The sequence below is a fragment of the Saccostrea echinata genome, unplaced genomic scaffold (assembly GCF_033153115.1).
Source record: "Saccostrea echinata isolate AGI-Se365-2 ecotype Australia unplaced genomic scaffold, CSIRO_AGI_Sech_v1 ptg000030l, whole genome shotgun sequence".
NCBI classification, from domain to species: Eukaryota; Metazoa; Mollusca; class Bivalvia; order Ostreida; family Ostreidae; genus Saccostrea; species Saccostrea echinata.
In genome coordinates this window covers 21,976,698-21,982,697 of record NW_026889779.1, presented here as the reverse complement: position 1 = coordinate 21,982,697, position 6,000 = coordinate 21,976,698, and positions in this window count along the sequence as shown.

The window sequence follows — 6,000 nt, the reverse complement described above, 5'->3', positions numbered from 1 at the left end:
GAAATGATGACTTCAAACGAGGCTCTTGATATCCTTGTTTCATTATCTTGTTTGTAAATAGCTTGCCTCGTTATAGAAACTGTTCATACATAGAGTATGCTCTTGCGTATCGAATCAACTGGAAGATGAAAACCCCATATGCAGGCGATAAGGGTAAATTGCAACATAAGTAAGGGAAATTGACGATTGAAAAATTAAAGTCATCACGTTTATCATAAAGCTTTGTTGTTAGGTTACCATTAAAGTCTCTTTCTAGTAAAATAACCAAATATGAAACAGATGCGTCATACTTTGTGATATCTTTTATTTCAAGCTCACTGGGATATATCGAGTCGACATAAGAATGGAAGTAACTATCGTTAATTAATAATACGTCCTCGATATATCTAAATGTCGAATTGAAGGCCAAAGCAAGTGTTTTCTTCTTCTCAAGTAGAAGTTTTCTGAATAAGTTTTGCTTCATATGAATACAAAAATAGGTCTGCTAATAAGGGGGTGCAGTTGATACCAATGGGGATTCCAATTTTTTGTTGGAAGACCTGATCTCCAAAAAATAAATAGATATTGTCAATCAGAAACTCAAGCATCTTTTGAATATAAACTTCAGATTACTTAATTACATTTGTATGTGTACAATCAGAATGTTTTTCAACAAAATAAATTTGCAATGACAAGGTATGTATATTTAAGAGTTCCATTTTTATTGAAAGAAATAGCTGTCTATGATGTCAATGAATTAGGCAATAATTTTGTAAGATAAAATGTCATTTGATAATTAACAAAGTACATTTTTAGATCACAACGCAGATATAGCCAATCATATACAGTCAAAACTGCCATAGTCACACACTCTCATATGTGACCGTAGAAATCCCTCCCTAGGCTTTTCCCTATATATTATACCTGTATTGAACGACCACCTGTCTGACGCGACCAGCGACTGTGATTTTTTCGACCATTTATAGTGATTTCAGGCAATTTTACCTTGATTTATCAACTTTAAATTATAATTTCCGATTCCTACTTTCGATTTCGGTCGAGCATGCTACGTTCATCTACATACACGTGTTTATATTATTAAATAATAAAAAATTAAATATTAAATAATATATTAATATTATATTAATATTAATATTAAAAATATATTAAAAATATATAATTATATATAGCGAGTTTTACAAGTAAAACAACAATTCAAAATAAAAACTTTTACTTACGATTTGATATTTATTGAATAAACATTTAAATTGAATGCATAAATATTCACGTTTTTTTTTTCTCTCTCCAAAGTTCGAGCGCCATTTTGAAAGCAGACGTTGGAGGTTGATCCCGATGAGTATCATTTCGTACTTTAAGGGCCTAATAGACATTTGGCTATAAAACTTGTAATTTTTCTGTTTAACTTTTAATTTACAAGTAACTAAATCCTAGATGTTTATTTAAGTGGATTGTGTCACCGGCGCTTTATATAAACACACGCTAGCTATTTTTAGTATTTAATATACTTTTATTTGTTAACAAATTCATAAGGAAAATCATGAAACAGTTTCAATTCTTAGTAATGTGCAGAACATACGAAGTTATATACTAGGCTATCATGTAAAAAAACAAATTATTAAAAAAATTCTACAGTTCTTTTCATCATCTGAATAATTTCAGATGTTCAAAAATTTTCAATTTTCAAAATGACTCATGGATCAAGCGCATATTTTATTGTCGAACATTACGTTTGTACTCAATAATATACCCCAATTTACAGTTGAGCAGTACCTATTAAAAATCAAAAAATGTGCAATACATGATACAAGTGCGAATATACAATACGTGATAAAAATATAAATTCCACATACTTTAATTGTATAATACTTTCAGCATTGTACACTTGATCACTGCGGAAAATAAGCAACCTGTATTAAGAGATCACCTGTCATATGTGACTTTTTTCCTTTCTCCATTGGAAGGTCTCTTAATACAGGTTTGACTGTATCTTTGTTTTCAAGAATTGTCATGTGTATGATGTTATAGTATCTCATTAAAGGGAATTTCAAAGAAATGAATTGAAAACTTAACATGTTTCAGCATTGGAAATATTAACCAATCAGAATTCAGTACATATACATTTATTTTTTATGACATCATATTGCACGCACTTTGAATTTTGTCTGGTTTCGTTGAAAACTACAAAAAAAAAGATATATTCATCTACAACATTAACCAGTCAGTCGCGCGTACATGCATGTGTTTTCTAAATCTAGATCTAGATCTCTCAAATACGTCTTCCTAATTCCTAGTATGTGTACCGGTCACGGTACCCTAGTGGTAAAGCGTTTGCTTCGTGATCGGGAGGCCCCGGGTCTGATTCTCGTTCGCCGCGCTACGTCAAACTTAAGATGTAAACATAGGTAGTGTCTCTTCCTTCGCCAAGCCCCGGTGTTAGAAGTGAAAGTTACGGGTCTTTCGGATGACACCTTAAAAACCGAGGTCTCATGTCTAGGGCTGTGTCAATATATCGAATATTCAATACGTATCGATTTTCAGGAATGTATCGTATCGAAAAAATAACTTCCAATACGTATCGGACAGGCAGTTTTCCTTATAATTCTGTAAAAAGGTTGGGAATTTCAGTTACCAAAGATTATTTTGACTGTTTTGAATTAAAAATGATCAATAATGAAATAAACATTAAGGAGATAGCACATCTTAAATAACTATTACAAAATACATAGACAATTATATTTTAACATGTTATGTTAGACTCACCCAGTTTTTATCAAATTTATGCATTAAATGTCATTTACAAGACATTTGTGAAAGACTTAATAAATAATCCAATATATCGCATATCGCTTTAAAAAATATCGTATCGTATCGTATCGAAATATTTTGCTCAATACACAGCCCTACTCATGTCACGGTAGGTGTTGGCACGATAAAGAACACTCACTGCTCAATGGCCCTGAGTGCCAAATAAGGGTCTAATTTTGAAACCCTTCACCGGCATACAGTGTCGTCTCTATATGATTGAAAAATTCTCGAATAAGACGTTAAACAACATACAATCAATCAATAAATCAACCAATCTTAATTCCTAGAGTGTTTTATAATATTAAAAAACTACGGATTATATTTAAACTATTTATTGATAAGAAAGAGAGATATGGCTATATTGAAGTATTAGTCAATCAGAATTCGGTACACATGCATGCATATCCTTGCAGTCAGTTTTGATAGTATCCTAATGTAGGAAAATATTATACTAGCAATCTATGTTCTAAATTTCGTCCTGTGATGATGAAAACTAAGAGAGTTTTGGTCATTAAAAGTTTCATCCAATGATATTGCTTTCAAGAAGTATTGCAAACGTCGTACTTGGGAACCTCATAATATGTATCTATAATGTAAATTTAATGCGCGTGAGTTAACGTTCATATGCCAATTTGACCATGTCATTTTGTCTTAAGCTTGTTTATACTGAGATTGAATACTGAGATTCGATTACCTTCGTTCCACACGTCTACACAACATGCCTATTAACCCTAAAAAGGTTTCATCTCAGTTGATGAGTAGTTTCCAAAAACACTCGCTGACAAAAAATTACCGTAGTAGAAATAAGAAACGAAGTAAAAACAATACGCAGTACAGTTAAGGTGCGATATGGAAATATCGGCGATTTTTTTAGATAGAAAATACATTCTTTACAAGGATGGGTGATTCTTTTTAGGCCTTTACTATTATTGGACAAATGTAATGTGGTTGAAAACTACATGTTGAGGAATTTTAGATTTCTTAATTAGATTTGTCACGTAATGTGGCAGTCACGTGATTTTAGCAAATACACCTGCAGTATTGAGGTCATCTATAAATTCCAATATTGCAAGGGCATAACCAAGTTCAAAATCTAACTTTAATTTATAATTATTTTCAACACTCTTTGTAGTTTGTGAAAAGTGCTGCGAACCTATATAAATTTTACTATGTAATTGCTAAAATTACATTTGTTAGACCGTATGTTGAAAATTTTGCTGGTCAAGTACATTAAATGTAGATAGAAGTAATTCATTTGCAAGATTTCATCAGGTTCGCAGCACTTTTCAAATATCTTCATACCACTTGAGTTTAAGTGTAAAAGCTTGTCGTAATTCATTGAAGGTATGCCCTTGCAATATATCGATTAATTACCACCCTTCTATTACCCTTCAATGAATCTGCATACAAATGCACGGCAGTTTCGCTTGTCTAGGAAATGTACAGGAAGTATATGAATAAAATCATAAAATAAACATCGCATCCAAATTAAGGGCCTCTGATATATATCTGCAAATAACATTTTATTTAAATACAAAAACATTTTTCATCGTATAAAATATAGCTTGATCCGCCTCTCAGTGCACACAAATTGCGTCAAATTTTACGATATGACGTCACTTTGACAAGTGCATTGCGATCAGTGAAATGTTTATATATTGCTGTGTGGGATTTAACCAACGACAAAAATACCTGCAATAGTAAGTTTTCATGTATTTTAAAGCTATCCAACAGTTTAAAATAGCATATCATTTCATTTTGTGGTAATTTGAAGAACATATATTTTTGTGTGATGTCATAGTAAGGATTTCCCGTGAAAATTAGGCCCCGCCTCCTTATTGCAGCCTTAACTGTGCTGCGTATATTCCCAATCTTAATTTGGGGAACATATACTTCAAGCCATTAATGCTGTGTAACTAATGATGATAATGTTTTTAGACAATGCAACAGACTGTTCTAATCATTGAAATTGTATATTTAAAAAAAAGAAGCTGGAATTATGCATAGATATCAAGTTTCCATTCTAGTTGAAGGGTGTGTTCAAACTATGAACAAATGGATATGTGCACGGGGAAAGTCGTGATGAAAATAAATATGGATTCTGCTTTCATTCACATTAAAAAAAACATACTTTTTCTCTTTGTTGAATACTCAAGCTTCCAAAGTACTGTAATCGTAACCTTCGCAAAACTTTAAAAAAAAAAACATATACTATAGTCAATTTTTTTCCTACTGAGATACCATGCCCTCTGAGTGATTGAATTTTTAAGGTTTGTACTTACATCGAGACGTTACAAATTACAGGTTTTAGTGCCAGATTTAGCCTATGCACTAAACACAAAACAGTGAAAGATGTCTTTATGATAAAATATTAAGCCCTCAAACATTTTTAAAAAGATTTTTAGAATAAGGAGAAATATCCAGACATGATGGTTAAACAATGATATTTAAATCGCAGCTAGGATTACTAAGTATAAAGCGTTTCCTTTGTCAAAGTCTGTATCAAAATCACCATCAAAGGTGAAGAAATTTTAACTTTTTAACCATAAAGATAAGGTCAGAATGTGCACTATATATAGTCTTATCTATAAAAAAGACTCTTGTGTCACGTGGAACCCTGGAGGAAGATGAAGAGCAATGAACAGCAAAACCAAATTTCTTTTGAACCCGAGTATATGCACATACATAGATACAAAATAATGAGACCTTACCTTTCAACGTCAATACAAAGAATACACAAATCAAAGTACAGATCACCAAGATGTTACTCAGGTGTATCATTTACGAATTTTGATAAAAAAAAAATAAATGATCTTTCTCATTTAAAATTGATATTTTAAGCTCACCTGAGCTAAAAGATCAAGTGAGCTTGTCTGGATTCCAACTGTCTGTCTGAAAATTCTTACAATTTTCAGCTTCTCCAGATCTCTGCAAATTTTTACTAAACTTATCACAAAGCATCTTTGGATGTAAGGAATTCATGTTTGTTCAAGCGAAGGGTCATGTACATTTTCAAGGGAAGATAATTAAGAATCAGTGAAAATTTGGTTGCGCCTTTTATTTTTTTTTCTTCTCAAGAACCCCCGGATCAGAAAAATGAAACCCATATGAAGCCTCCTGACATAATGTAAATTTAAGTTATTTTTTTATCTTGGCCCCTTTGGGCGGAGTAGGTCCGGAATAAGAGGAAAACAA